Source organism: Trichosurus vulpecula, chromosome 3 (genome assembly GCF_011100635.1).
Source record: "Trichosurus vulpecula isolate mTriVul1 chromosome 3, mTriVul1.pri, whole genome shotgun sequence".
NCBI lineage: Eukaryota > Metazoa > Chordata > Mammalia > Diprotodontia > Phalangeridae > Trichosurus > Trichosurus vulpecula.
The window spans coordinates 433,962,930-433,978,953 of NC_050575.1; positions in this window are offsets into that span (position 1 = coordinate 433,962,930).

Sequence of the window (16,024 nt, forward strand, 5' to 3'; positions counted from 1 at the left end):
TCTGAAGAAGAGAAGACATAATGGGAAGTAGAGGTGGTATGTAAAGAGAATAAGATAACTGTCTTTAATTGGGTATTTGACAGAGGGAAGAGGGATTCGATTGTTCTCCTTGGTCAAAAGGGAAAGAATTGTGACTGACAGATGAAAGTCACCAGCGTAGACTTCAGCTCTTGAGGGAAATTTCCTAACACTCAGAGTTGTCTGACCTTGGAATAAGCTGCACTTGGAGGTGGCCCATCCCTCCTCCTTGGGGGTGTTCAAGCAGAGGCCAAATGGCCCCTTGCTGGGGATGTCCTATATGTGTCAGGCTTGGATCATGCACCTTCTGGGGTTCTTCCAAGCTCTGAGATTTTATGATACAGAAGATTCTTCATATTTTCAAGGAATCCACTACTTGATAGAGGGGAGAGAGGAAACAGTCCTTATATTTCGGAAGCCTATGATCTGACAAATGACTAAACGAATGAATGAAAAAGCATTTATTTGGCACTCACTCAGTTCTAGGCACTGTGCTAAGTGCGGAGGTTATGGGTACAAGAGACATTCCAGTTGGGTGGGGGATAATATACACAGGGAACAGTGGCCACAGTAGGTTATGATGGAGATATTGTCTCAAGAAAGTGATTTTGAATACCAGTGAGTCCTATAGATTGGTAGGAAGGAAGGAGGGGATTTCTCAGATAGGGTGTCAGAGCCATAACTAGAGATTTCTGCTCCTGGATTGTGTAGCTCCTTCAGTGAAATGAAGAGAAAGGTATTGACCCTAGCCCATCATCTTGGAGTTACTGCTCTTAACTAATCATTCTAGGGGCTAAACTCTGTTGCTTCTGTGCTGTTCGATGTCTATCAAATACTGCTAGCACCCTCTAAGTTTGGTGTCCTGGGCCAAGGCTCTGGTTACCTCACCCTAGGTACAGGTCTCTGAAGCACGGAGAGTGGAATGAAGGGATGAATGTTGGGGTTTGGGAGTTGAGATTCAGAAAGTTGGAGGCATTGGTTATCAGTAGCTAAAGGTCATATGCTCAGAGTCTGGGGATGGGAACGCGGTTTTTCCTGGAAAGTCTTTGAAGCTCCAGATGAAGACTTTGGATCAGACACATGGTACCCCACTGCCCTTGCCAATCCAAAGGGAGTTTCCATCTCTCATTTGCCCCCCACACCCGGCCCCATGACTGGTGGGAAGGGAACAGTGGAAACTCCCTTTTCGGGAAGACTGAGGGGCACTGGCGGGGCGGAAAGAAATGTCGAGAAGTGCGCAAGGTCCCACAATTTCTCACTCTCCCCCTGACTAGCCCTACAGCCTTGCCCCATCTCTGACCAGCCACCAGGGCACCCTAGAAGGGGAATCATCTGCAGGTGATGAGTATTCCCATGGCCTCCACCCTTTAATCTCCTTTTCCCCCTCCCCCAGACAGCATTCTCATATCCCGTTGGGATGACTGAAGGCTTGGCCGACAACAGCGTTGTGTAATCCGTTTGTCCAGATGTGGATGGGGTTCTGGTTTTCTGCATCCGCCTTTGGCATCATTTGAGGACTGTGCCCTGTTTTTCACCCTTGGCCCATCCTTTAATTGGATGCTCCTTCTCAGCCTAGCCATACCTTAGAGCAGAGGTAAGCCTTCTAAGGGTAGATGAGGTAGGGAACAACCCAGGAAACAAATCTAGAGGTGGGGGGAAGAGGTACAACAAGAAGCCTTAAAAATTATGACTAACTAAATCATCACATATATTCTTAATGCCTGGAAATTCTCCCCGTGACCTCAAGGTATGGCTTTCATTAAAAGTCAAGCTACATATGTTAGACCAAAGATCCTGGTGGATGGCACCAATTTTAGGCCTTGCCTAGCGTGTAGGAACACCTTGTCCCAGCCTTCAAATTGGAGAAGCTTCAAGGCTGAGTGTCCTAAAAGCAGTTTAGTCCAGATGTGCTGTGTGATGTGGGGTAATTCAGTTATTCTCTCCGGGCCTCCATTTTCTCAACATAAAATGGAAGTTGTAAGTGTTTCAGCGGGTATAGACAAAAGGAACTGATAAAAAAAAAGAATCAGAAAGGAGAGGAAGAAAATGCTGGATTGGGAAAAAAATAAAATTTTAAATAAACAAAAGAATCAGAGATGGGTAGGGGTGGGGGATTGGGAGAGGCCGTGTGTTGTGGTGAGGAGAGTATTGGGTAAATAGTCAGAAAATCATGATCCGTGTGCTATCTCACTGGCCTCTCATGAGGAAAGTGCTTTGTAAATTCCATCCATGTGAATTGCCGTTATAATAATTGCATAAAATAATAATAATATTAAATATTAAATAAAAATTAAATTAAATAAATAAAATAAAAATAAAAAATTAAATTAAATAAAAAATAATAATAAATAATATAATAATGTTTAATTCAGAGGAGGGAAGAGTAAGGGATGACTTGAATCCCATCTCCAAATTAGCAAAGTCCACCTGAGGCAGTGATTCTTGGGAATCATGGGAAAGGCTGAATAAGAGGAAATTTGGCCTCTGTTTCCTCACTGGTAAAATGAGGTGCTTGGATTCCATGAGTTGTTTGATCTCTGCAGGCCCCAGTTTCTTTGTAAAATTAAAGGATTAGATTTAATGCCTCTCTTGGCCACTCTCCGCTGTAGTTTGTTCACAAGTAAAAAGCAGGAGGTGGATTAGATGACAGCTGAGGTCCCTTCCAGGCTTCATCTTTGGTTCCTTGATCTCTAGGACTCCTTGGGGTTCTATTTCTAGGACTTCATGATTGGAGAACCCTGTGTGAACCTAAGAGAATCATCAATGATCCAAGGAATTGTCCCTGCAGGTCTTGGGTGCAGGAGACACGCCATCAAGCTTATGTTGGCTGCTTGACATAAGGATAAACCGTGTTTTTCAAACAGGACCTGATGACAAGGACCTATCTCTTAGTAGGGAGGGAGCTGCCATTTGGGGATTCTCAGTTGAACAAGGTCACAATTTCCTTGGGCAGCCACTGTTTCTCATCAAATCACAGCTGAGAACAAAGGGCAGAATCTCCGAGCTAGCTGGTATCTCTGAGTCCAAGTCAGTGTTCTCATTGGGAGGACGAAGAACCAGACTAAACATCCTCTGGCATCAGTTCCACACCTGTAGGTGACCTTTCGCTCCTATAATGCAGCTGCCGCACCAGAGCTTTGCTCAAAGACCCCCAAGGGAAAGGAATCATGGCCTTCTTGGATAGCCCATCTGACTTAAGGACGACCTCTCATGATTGGGAAGTTTTGAGAACAGGTTGGACTAGGTGACTTCTGAGGACCTTCCCAGCTCTGGAAATCCTAAAAGCTTTTGTGAGCATGAAATTCCATTTAGACAACACTCTTCTTCCCCTGACTCCGCTCCATCCACAATGGGGTATTTGAGGAGGAAATGGGGAAATTTTCCAAGAGGCGCAAAGCTATTTGAGCCGCAAGGAGACAGAGCTAAAAATATGAGCCCCGGGGGCAGAGAAAGTTTCCCCAAATAGCCTGAGAGCCAAGGAAGATGGGGATGGAGGTGATAGTGCAGACTGGGGGGGAGGTAGAGAGAAGGGGGAGAGACACAGGAACTGGGCTTGGCCAGAGGTCAATTTTCCCCAATGGAAGTCAAATGTTTTTGTCCAGCTGGAGACTTTCCTGCTTCAGGTTAATCTGGAGGATGGGCCAGGAGGGAGTGGGACTAGTCTGAGCTAGGAACCGAGGCTAAATGGGCCTTGGGTATCCCCCAGACCTGCCAACACTCTATAGTTGCTTTCATAAGCTTAGTTCTGGGAACTAGTGCTGCCAGGCCTTCGTGGTTGATAGACGGGATAGGATGCCACCCCTTGCCCCGTAGCAGGCTGAGCTAACACCCACGTAGCCGGGCATGGATCACACCCAGATTCTTACTCAATTCTTCTCCTAGCTCATCAAACCAATTCCTTTCAATGATCTCAAGAAGCCAAGTTGGACTGAGCCTCAACAGAACCAGGCTGTAATCCTGGTCCTGACCCTATCTAGTTATGGACATTGGGCAAGTCGTTGGATGGCTTTGGGCCTGAGCTTCCTCATTTTTCAAAGGGAAAATATAATAACAAAGACAACAGTAACAATATGGTATTAATAACTGGTGTGGCCACAGAGTTGGGCCTGGAGTCGAGGAGATTTGCTCCACTTTGGGTCAATGCTAGCTGCCGACCCTGGAAAGTTCTCTTACCCTCTCTTTGTCCCAGTATCCTCATCTAGACGAGGATAACACCTCTCATTCGTGACGATCAAATGAAGTCATATTTGCAAACCTTACGGTGCTGTATGAATGCTAAATGTTATGATGGTGGTTACAATTCTGTGTCTAGAGCTTGGGAAACACCAAAAATGTCAAGAGATTGCAGGTGTGATGGGAGAGAACGAGGGATTTGGAGTTTTGTGGATGCAAAAGTCAGAGTCCTCACCGTCAGTGGGACTGCACACGTCTTTTCTCGTTCTTTTGCTTTTAATTCTTCCTGGGCGTCTTTGAGAGAGAGATCGCTGAGGCGATAATTCTTCACACATTTGAGATAAAAGCTACAGAACCTAGAAAAGTCCTTCCTTCTTAACACCCCCATGGACACGGCCATCTGAGGGTTACTTCCGCCCTCTCTCAATCAGAGGTCGCTCTGTGCTGAGACATTTATGACCCTGGTACTTGACAGAGGTTCCACAAAGTTGAAGCTTGTCAATCAGCAGTTTCAGACCAAGCTTCCTCGATGATCCACTTTCATCAGTCTCCCCTCACATTCCTCCAGGGCCTGCGCAAAGACAGAGAGGTCATCCAAGCCCGCCACTGCTTCCACGGAGTTCATGTCTCCACTGCCTTCTCCATAAACTGTTGAAAAACAGCTGTGGCCCCCAAGATGCCTGGAGGCACTCGTTCAAAACGGTGACAGACAGCCTGCTGGACAGAGGAAAGCTGTCTCCTCTTTGTTTTTTTCTGTCATTGGAATGTGGAAGCCTTCACTGTGGAAGTCCCTGGGTGCCTGGCAAGCAATCCTGGGCATCCTGGATTCATGGCATGGTGCACTGGTCCACTTGGGTCTTCTTGTCCAAAGTCCAGTCATCCACACACAGCTAAGTCTTTCCAGTATTCTTCTGTACCATAACAGTGATGCCTGCAGAAAGTTGGACCCCGGAATGTTAGTGTGGCCTGGTTTCTAAGATCTTCCATTAAAGATAGGGCCTCTCTCAGAAACATCAGGAGTCTGGGCTGCACCACTGTCATATTCCACCCTTGGAGGGAAAATGTGTCCCCTCAGTTTTATGCTCAGTCAGTCCTTACATTTTTCAGGCACCAGAGAGTCACCAAAGTCAAATTTCTCTGAGTCCTCTCCTGAGAGGGAGAGATCATTGATCTGAGGACTGTCTCAGCCATCCATGTGCCTCTGTCCACAGGCCTCAGCACAAGCTTCACGGATGGCCAAAATATCTGAGGTCTAAATCACAGCTCACTGCTTGTGATAAGCTGTTAGCATCGTAAATAAGCTGAAGTTGGTCCTGGTTGCTGCTGGCATACCCAAGCCATTCTCTAGGTCAGGATGTATCAGAGGTGAGAGGCATCCGCTCCCTCCCTGCTCAGAACCAACAACTGCCTTAAAGAATGCTGGGGACACTAATATGTCCAGTGCATTGGAGTTCCTTGACATTCGATCCAATATCCTTTCATAGACTGATGGGATTCTCTTTAAAGGCTTTCATAGTTTTATGGGGTGTGTGTTTGTGTGTGTGTGTGTGTGTGTGTGTGTGTGTGTGTGTGTGTGTGTGTATGTTTGTGTGTGTGTGTGTTGGGGGTTAGGGAAGAGTCTCCCTCTTGAGAATGTGAGGAAAGACTGATGAAAGTGTTTGAAGGGCTTGAGGAAGCAGGTCTGAAGCTGCCGATTGATGTGGTGACTTTGTAAAGCCTCCGTAATCTTAGCAGGGAGAAAGCAGTGACCCAGAGAAAGCAGAAAGGACCCTCGGCCAGCGCACATCCGAAGAACTGTCAAGAATGAAAGGCTCTTTTCTCCTAGGATTCAATGGCTATTGTCACAAATTAGGAGCAGCAAAGGCGGGTGATAATAACAACCAAAGAGGGGAGAAAAAAGGAAAGAAAGGAATCAATGAAACATTTTAAAAATATGCAAAAGAGAGTTTAGAAGGGGCCCAGACCATCAGGGCAATGTTGTAACTCCTGAATTAACTTAAAAAGAAGAATAACCAGCATTTACATAGTGCACAATAGAAACAAATATTATCTACTTTGATTCTCATGACAACCCTGTGAATTACTGTTCCCATTTTATAGATATAAGAAACTGAGGCTAAGGAAAATACCAAGTTACACATAGTAGAGATTCAGTCTTCTTTTTCTGTTCTTCATTATTAAGGATTTACTTAATTCCACCCACTTCCTGAAGGGGCGGTGTCTTTTGCATTTATTATTTTCATGATGTATGAATGGTGTATTATTTTCCTGTTTATTGATGTTGGCCAAGGACACCATAATAAAGTTTTAAAAGAAAAAGAAAAAAAAAACAAGAAAAAAAGAAAACAAAATTGTCTTTCCTAGAAGGAAGGACTGGAACCCAAAGGTCAGCTGGAATCCCCTACCCAATGCTACAGTGCATTTCCCATTCTTGGGCTTCACCATCACTTCTGTGCATGGTCCTATGAGGGGAGATGGGATAGGCCCATAAGCCACCGAAGAGGAGGTCAGGCTTACTGTATTTGGTGCCCTAGGTAACCTCTATTGCCAGTCCGGCTTCCTTGAGTCAGGCTACTCACACAGCAGCACTTCATTCCTTTCTCGGGTACAGGAATCGCTCCTGTGCCCACCCAGGTCACTATTGTAACCGACTCTAGTTTGACCTCACCATGACTTTTTTTTGTCATGAGGCTGCTTTAGCCTCTGTTCCCAAGCCAGCCCTTTTCTCTCCTTCCTGGAAGGGTGGCTGTACCCATTGGGTCCATTATTGGGTCAATAGCAAGCCATCATACATGGTGCCTCTGAGAAGCTGAGCCAGCTTGGCATGACCCACACGCTCCAAAGTGCCACCCCCAACTCAGCAACCTGTGCAGCAGCTTCTCCAATCTTAGCACAAAAACAGAGCCCTCTTTCCCTGCTGCCCAAAGGTGGTTAGGAATTTCACAGAGTGGTTGTAACCTGTGATCTGTGCATCTCCAAGCAGGTCAGCCTACACTCACAAACACAAACATTCAGTTTTGGAAGACCGTATCTTCAATAGCACATCACAAGTGGGCCCTGATGCTCTCTGACAATACCCCACATTTCTCTGCCTTGGCCAGACCTTGAGTCACTCCTGGATTATATGCAGCCAGGAAGGACTCCCATTTGATGGCCAAGGTACATCCCAGAAAAAGACCATGGCTTTCCATATTGAGTCCCCTGTATTAGAGAGACCAAGGTGTAAGAAGACTGGAAAGAGGGGGAGGGATTGCCAGGTTAGCGAGGGCTTTGAAAGCCAGAGCATTTTATATTTGACCCTAGAAGTAATTTATATAATAGGGGAACATGTTGTCTGGACCATAGAGTACAGGGAGGGGAGTAATGTATAAAAACATACGTAAAGCAGTATTAAGCTTCAAAATGCCTTTGAAATGTTTGTTATTTTACCTAATTGTCTCATAACCATGACACATCAGGGCAGCAGGAGGAGCCACCCTACTCTTCAGTCCCTGAAGCCCCTTCGAGACTCTCCCTCTGTCCCCATCCTTCCAGAGTCCCTTTCCCCTGAAGTTCACACCCTGCATCTGTATCATCCCGTTGATTTCTTGTTGCTGTCATCTCCTGGCCTTGAGGTCACCCTCTCTCATTTCTCCAGAGAGTCAGAGCCTGACTCCAAATTTTCCTCTGCACCCCCAATCCCTGCTATCAGTCTTAGGAACGTCAGTATTTGAGTTGCTGTCCCCTCAAATGCTCTGCCTTTAAGCTCCTCAGCCCCCAAGGTTTATCTTGATCAAATTCAGCTTTCCATCTCCTGTCCATGCGTTTGCACATGCTGCCCCCTATGCCTAGGCTGCCCTCCCTCCTCAGGCTCAATTAGGCGACATCCAGTGGGGATAATACTACTAGCTAAAAGCCTTTGCTGGTCCCTCTAGCATTTAGTGTACCCCTTCCTTAAGCGACCCTGTCTTTACTTATCTGTGTAGACATAGCCCATTCTGTAGAATGGAAACTACTCAAGAACAGAGATTTCATTGTATCCCCAGAACATGGCATAGTACCACTGGCACATGGAAATAGCACATTGAACTGAAATTCAGCATGCTCTTCAGTCATTTTTCAGTCATGTCCGCCTCTTCGTGACCCCATTTGAGGTTTCCTTGTCAAAGGTACTGGAGTGGCTGGCCGTTTCCTTCTCCAGCTTATTCTACAGATGAAGAAACTGAGGCCAACGGGGTAAGTGACTTGCCCAGGGTCACACAGCTAGTAAGTGTCTGAGGCTGGAATTGAGCTCATATCTTCCTGACTCCAGGCCTGGCACTCCAACCACTGTGCCATCCAGCTGCCTCAAAATTCAATGCATGACTTCACAAGCGAGAAGATCCAGGAGGACCATTTATACAACAGTGACAACATCATAAAGACAAACAAATGGGAAAGACTTGAGAATTCCGAACCAGGGCGATGACCGGCCCTGATCACAGAGGAGAGCGTGCCACTACCCAGGGGCAGAGAGGCGACACACTCCTGATGCAGAATGCAAAGTTTATTTTTTGTTCATGGCCAGTATATCGGGCATGAGTTTTGCTTGGCTATGAATACTTGCTGTAAGAGTTTTATTCTGTTTTTGTTTATCCATTTATTTATTTTTCTATGGGGGTAGGAGGAACAGAAAATAGATTTTTGTTAATTGAAGAAAGCAAGATTAAGGTTTCTTTTAAATGACTTCACATGAGTAGCACAAAAATATACAGATCCAAAAATCACACAGACACACAATAATGCGTACACACACACGAAACATCCACAGTCACACACTTGAATGGGTGCCCCAAACATCACTATCTGTTACTTCCAAATGCTCAGCCTAGCAATCCTGAGATATCTATGGCCCCGTTCTGAGTGCGCACGCGCACGCACACACACACACACACACACACACACACACACACACACACACACTCCAGCTGTGGGGAAAACAGCCTGAGGTGATGGAGAACAGGATGAGAAGGGAGGGGAGAGCTGTGAAATGTGGTCCCCCTCAGTTCTCAGAAACAACAGCAGCAAAGACAGTTCCCAACATCTCCTGACCCAAAAGCCCCTCGGCTGACTCCTCCTCTCGGGTCATGTCCCAAGAGGTTCTTGTGTGGGCCAGCCAGACATCAGGGCAGAAAGAGCTGGCCTGGCCTGGGGTCCTGCCCCCAGCCCCCTGCTCCCAACTGAGATTGGCCCTGAAGTGAGCTATTCAGCGCCAATATTCAGCACCCTGACAGATCCCAAGGACCTCCTAGATCTCTATAGGCCCCTCATGTGGGACCCATGGAAGCCCAGAACCTGAGAAGAGGTCATTTGGTCCAATCCCCTGTACCTTGCAGAGATTCCTTCTACAACATTCTGCTTTCAATATTTCCAGAGACAAAGAGCACATGTCTCATGAGACAGCCTCCAGGACATTGCAGGCAGCTCCGGCAGATGGTTAGGGAATTCCTCCTCGCATTGTCCCCAACTTTGCACCCTCTAACTCTCCTTTAACAGGACAGGACAGAGAGCAGCCTCAGCCACCACTCCTCTGGTCCAACGAAGTTTGAATCAGAGCCTTGTACTTACTATTTATATGACCTTGGCCTAGACTATGCCTTTCTCTGGACCTCAGTTGTCATATCTGTATAATGGGGTAATTAAGGCCAGATCAGAACTAGACCTGTGTTTTCATTGGCATCTGGAATTCCCAATGAGAAAAGTCCCTCTATCATCGACAATGTATCCTTGGTCTACAACAGAGTCTTCAAGGGTTTCCTGGGGGGAGCAAGAGGCTCTGGAGCTTGCTCAGGGTCCCCCAAGTGGGACACATGGAGTATTAGGCTGGACTATGTTTCCAAGTGGCTTCCAGCTCCAAATTCTATGATCTTATGACCCTCATAATAACACTAATAATGATAGCTAATCTTTACATAGCACTCAATAAGTGCCAGGCGCTGTGCCAAGCACTTGATTTTATCTTTTTCAAATGAAAACTTTGATTTGATTTTCCAATGACATGTAATAACAATTTTTAACATTCATCTTTAAAAATTTTGAGTTCCAAATTTTCTCCCTCCCTTTCCCCCCTTGAGAAGGCAAGCAATTTGATATAGATTATACATGTGCAGTCATGCAAAACATATTTCCACATTAGTCATGTTGCGAAAGAAAACACAGACCAAAAAAAACCAGCATACACACAAGAAAAATACAGAAAGCGGAAAAAGTCTGCTTCAGTCGGAGTTCAGACTCCATCAACTCTCACTCTGGAGAAGAGCATTTTTCATCCTGAGTCCTTCGGAATTGTCTTAGATCCTTGCATTGCTGAGAAGAGCTAAGTCATTCACGGTTAATCACCATACAATATTGCTGTCACTGTGGTGCCAAGGATTTTAGTTGTTTCTCACAACAACCCTGGGAGGTAGATGCCGTTATTAACTCCACTTTACAGATGAGGAAACAGAGGTGAACAGAGTTTAACTGACTTGCCCAGGGTCACAAAGCTAGTAAATGTCTATAGCTGGATTTAGTCTAGGATCTGAGGATCTAGGATTTACCTGGATCTGAGTCTAGGCCCCAAGCTCTAACCCCTGAACCACTTAGTTGCCCATGATCCCCTACTGTAAAGATGAGGAGTGAATTGTCATCCAGAAGAGGGAAATGATTTGCCTAAGGTCTATTCAAAGGGCAGAGCCGAGAACTCTGGTCTTTTTGCCTCCAATCCAGTTTTTTTTTTTACTTTCTTCCAAAGGCTCTTTCAGATCCCCTCAGCCTACCCCCCCACCTTGCCTCCTCCTGCCTCATACATACCCCTAGTGCCTTCCCTCTGAGATTGCATTCCATCTTCTCTGGGTATATATGGTACATATGTATGTATATATATGTATGTATGCATATATATATATTCACATGGGGTCTCCCATTAGAATAAGAGGTGCTAGCAGGCAGGAACTGTGTTTTTTGCCATTCTTTGTACCTCTAGTGTCTGACATGTAGTAAGTACTTAATTAATGCTTGTTCACTGGATGACGTACTTCCTTCCCCTCACTTCCATTCTAGGAGATACTATGAAGTTAAACGATGAGCACCTGCCCTGGGGGCAGAGGATATGATCTGGTTCTCACCCACAATTGGTCAGTATTCATTCGTTCAATTCTAAGAACTTATTAAGCATCTATTATGTGCCAGGCACTGTACTAAACACTAAGGATACAGAGACAAAAATGAAATAGCCCTTCCTTTCAAAGGGTTCATAGTCTACTGCTAAGAAACAGGAGAGAGAGAGACAGACAGACAGACAGAGACAGAGAGACAGAGACAGACAGAGACAAAGAGACAGAGATGGAGAGACAGAGGGACAGAAGGCAGAGACAGACAGAGAGACAGAGACAGACAGACAGAGACACAGAGAGAGAGACAGAGAGAAAGAGAGAGACAGAGACAGAGAGGTGGATGGATATAGATAGATGGTCACATTGTTGTTTAGTCATATTCAATTGTGTCTGACTCTTCATGATCCCATTTGGTTTTCTTGGCAAAGATACTGGAGTTGTTGCATTTTACTTTTCCAGTTCATTTTAAACACAAGGAGACTGAGGCAAAGAGAGTGAAATGACTTGCCCAGGGTCACACAGCTAGTAAGTGTCTGAGGTCAGATTTGAACTCAATGTCTTCCTGACTCCAGGCCAGGTGTTCTATACACTGTACCACCTAGTTGCCCAATAAAGTCATAAACATAGACAAAGATACAGACATAAACATAGATATAGATATAAATATAAACATACACATAGATATAGACAAAGGTATAGACATAGACATAGATATAAACATAGACATACATATAAACCTAGATATAGACACAGACAAAGATATGGACGTAGATATAAACAAAGACTTAGACATAGACATAGACAAAAAAAGACATAGATATAGATAAAAACATACACATATAGACATAGATATACATATAAACATAGAGATAGATATCTAGACATAGACAGATATAGATATAGACATAGATATAGATATAGACATTGACAAAGATATAGACACAGATATAAACATAGATAGACAGACATAAATATAGATAAAGATATAAACATAGATATAGACAAAGACAGACACAGATATAGACAGATATAGACATAGACAAAGATGTAGACTTAGATATACATATAGACATAGATATAGAAAAAGACAGACATATAGAAAGAGACATAGATATAAACATAGACATAAATATAGACAAAGATATAGATATAAACATAGACATGGACACAAACATAGACATAGATAAGGAGGATATATATTTATATATATATATATATATTTATATATTATATATATATATACACAAACTCAGCCTCAGACACGTAGAAGCTGTGTGACTTTGGGCAAGTCAGTCAACTTTTCTAGGCCTCAGTTTTCTCACCTGGAAGGGGCTGGATTCTATGTCCTCTAAGGTCTAGAAAGTTTGATGACCTTTCAGCTCTAGATGCATAATCCTATGATATAGGACTTTGCTTCTCTAGTCTCTGGATCCAGCACCCCTGAGATAGTCCATTCAATAACAATCATAATAGCTGGCATTTATAAAGCATTTTAAAATCAACAAAGCATTTTACATGCATTATCTTATTTGAGCCTCATAACAATCCCACTACATAGGTATGTAGGTTAGCACCATTTTACAGATGAGGAAACCAAGATGGTCAAGCAGATTGCCCAGGGTCACACAGCTAGTAAAGAGAGGCAATAGAAAGAGTGTAGAAACCAGGACTTGATTCCCGTCTCTTCTATTTACTTCCTGTGTGACCCTGGGCAAGCCATTTGTTTCCTCATCTGTAAAAATAATAGGGGGTGGACTAGACCACTTCCAAATTCCCTCCCAGCTCTAAAGCTATGATCCTATATGTCAGAGGCAGGATTCAAACTTGTCTACCTGAGCCCAGGGCCCACACCCTATTCACTTCACCAAGAGCCCTCTCCATAGTTGCCTAGTCCTGGTACTGATGGGGATGCTCTGTTTGGTGAGGGAGATAGCCCTGCTGTCAGGGAGCCCTTTGCAGGATGCTCCTGTGGCCTGATGAGTGAGATAGGACACAAGCATGAGACGTAGATACTGATTCCACAACACCCCTTGAACCCATCCTTTTCTCCACTCACAGAGTCTTTCATCTCCTATCTCCTCGACTGTGGCAAGAGTCTCTGCCTCAAGTCCCCTCCACTCAGCTGCCAATGGGATATTTCTAAAACACTGACTTGGTCATGTCACTCCCCTGCTCAGTAGCCTTCACTAGCTCCCTATGGTCTCTAGGATAAAGTACAGACTCCTCCTTTGGCATTCAACACCCTTCCCAATCAAGCTCTGACTTATTTCACATTACTTAAAGGAATAAGTATTTACTAAGCGCTTACTATATTGTGCTGTAAAGCAGGCACTTTACAAATATGATCTCATTTGATCCTCATAACAACCTTGGTAGGTAGGTTCTGTTATTATCCCCATTTTACAGTTATGGAAACTGAGGCAGACGGAGGGTCAGTGACCTACCCAGGGTCACACAACTAGTAAGTGTTTGAGGCTGGATTTGAATTCAGGTGTTCTTAACTCCGGACCCAGCTCTCTGTCTACCACACCTAGCTGCCTTAATTACTTCCTAATTTGTATCTGTATTCAAATCAAACTTGCTGATTTACTGTTCTTGGTACATACATTCTGTCTCTAGCCCCTGTACATTTGCAGAGGCTGTCCCCATGCTTAGAATGTTTTTCCTTATCTCTACCTCTTGGAATGTCTAGCTGCCTTCAGGGTTGAGCTTGAGCACAGCCTCCTTCCTACAAGAAGCCTTTTCTGTCTTCTGAGTAATTGGTCTCCTTCTCTCATCCTGAAACTGTTTTTTATGGGATAGGCATGCAGGATTCAATGGGGGAGAAATACAATCATTGGTATTGGCAACTCCCAGATGAGGGAACTCCCTCTGCCGATGCAGGTTAGCACTTTCTCTGTATCTGATGGTCTTAGAGTTGTTGTTCAGCCATTTCAGTCACGTCTGACTCTTCATGGCCCCATTTGGTGGTTTTCTTGGCAAAGATACTAGAGTGGTTTGTCATTTCCTTCTCCAGATCACTTTACAGGTGAGGAAACTGAGGCAAAGAGGCTTAAACGATTTGCCCAGGGTCACACAACTAGTAAATCTTAGAATATTGAGAGGTTAAATTACTTGACCTGGGTCATATAGATGATATGTGACAGGACTCGAACCCATGGCTTCCTAGCTCTGGGGCTGGCTCTCTACTATGTCATTGAGCTTGTACATATTTTCTATCTCGTAGATATTCAATGATGCATCTGTTGCCTCTCCCAATAACACATAAGCCCCTTGAGAGCAGGAACTGCCCCAGTTTTGTCTTTGCACCCCAGCATCTAGCACAGTGTGTGACACACAGTAGGTGCTTAATTGCTGAATTGAAATGAATCCACAGAAATAGGAACAGAATGGATGTCAGCTGGCCTGAGCCTTCAGCGCCATAGCTGGGGAAATCACTAGGGTGATTGTGGTGGTCAGAGAAGACTGAAGCCAAGCAGGGAATTTGTCATAGAGGAGATTAGTCGGAAAGTAGGTTTGGAACCTGGAGATACAGTATAGCTGGGCATGGGGCAGACAGCTTCCATGGGTTTGTGGACCACCATCAAAGGTGGATGAATGTCTGCTCCCACAGAGCCTGCTCAGAAAAACCTCAAGGCGGAAGCAGCAAGGAGACTCGGGAGCACTGAATGGGCAGTCCTGGACACCACAGTTAGACAGGCCAGAGGATGGTGACCAGTGCATCATGCCACAGATGACCAGTTGGCCTGGAAGTATTTAACCTGGAGAAGAGGAGGCTTAGGAGGGTCTGGATATCTGTCTTCCAGGACCTGTCCAGTACCAAGGAGGTCAAAGAGAGACTAAAAGGACTCATACACAGGAAGAATACTTAAAGCAGCACTTTTTGTAGCAAAGAACACATCAATCAATCACTGAGTATCACCTACTAAGCGCCAAGGACTAGGCTATGTTCAGGGAGACAGAGACAAAGAATGAAACAATTCCTGCCCTCAAGGAGTTTACATTCAAATGGGACTGGAAACAACATGAGGGTCAACCAACTGGAGAAAGATGGAGCGGTTGTTTCACATAATTGTTACGGGATATTATTGCACTATAAGGAATGATGACTACGTGATTTCAGAGAAATCTGGGAAAAGCAATTGAGGCAGCTCAGCGGCCCATTGGAGAAAGCATTGGACTTGAAGATGCAGATTGGTTGGTTGTTGTCCTTCATTCTTGAAGAGGATGAAAATGACATCACCATGCTAGATTCAAGTTTCAGTGTGTCCAACTGGAGCTGTGTTCAAAACCTGCCCTAGACCTTGCTAGCTGTGTGACCCTTTGGCAAATCTCTTCACCACTGTGTGCCTCAGTTTCTTCATTTGTAAAATGAGAGGTTTGGACATGGTGGCACCTAAGGACCCTTCCCTCTCTAAATGTAATATCCTATAATTCTGTGAAATGATGAAGGAAGAAGTAATTATAATAGGGGAGGGGAAGGTGATAAGCATTTGTGTAGCACCGAATAGCTAACATTTGTATAGTGCCTACTATGTGCTAGGCATGTGCTAAGTGCTTTACAGATAGTATCTCATTTGAGACTGTGAGAAGAACCAGAATGGTGTAGACAATTACCAAAACATTGTAAGTGAAAACAACTTTGAAAGGTTTCTGAACTCTGATCACTGCAGTCATGACTTCAGAAGATGGATGACGAAGCAGCCTCCCCACCCTTGGCA